Source organism: Sinocyclocheilus rhinocerous, unplaced genomic scaffold, assembly GCF_001515625.1.
Source record: "Sinocyclocheilus rhinocerous isolate Xijiao unplaced genomic scaffold, SAMN03320098_v1.1 scaffold6644, whole genome shotgun sequence".
NCBI lineage: Eukaryota > Metazoa > Chordata > Actinopteri > Cypriniformes > Cyprinidae > Sinocyclocheilus > Sinocyclocheilus rhinocerous.
Genome location: NW_015636842.1, coordinates 47,862 through 48,160, shown reverse-complemented (window position 1 = coordinate 48,160; position 299 = coordinate 47,862).

The window sequence follows — 299 nt, the reverse complement described above, 5'->3', positions numbered from 1 at the left end:
TTCTGACAGAGCCGTCAATGAAAGCTAATCCAAGCCTCGGGAAGCCCAACCTCAGCCACGAGAGCCGCTCATGTCGACATCTTCATCAGCCTGCTTCACTATGGCTGCTTTAAGTTACCATAGTAAAACTCTGCTATTATGGTCACTGTTGACAAAACCAGGAATGAAAGAAAACACTGGAAGCTGCTTATACGATCTGAATTTGATTTTACTGTAGTAAAACTACAGTCCTCTGGTGGAAACTATAGTTACCAGTGTGCAATGAAAGGGATTGTAGTGTTCTGTTTTCAGAAGAAAAC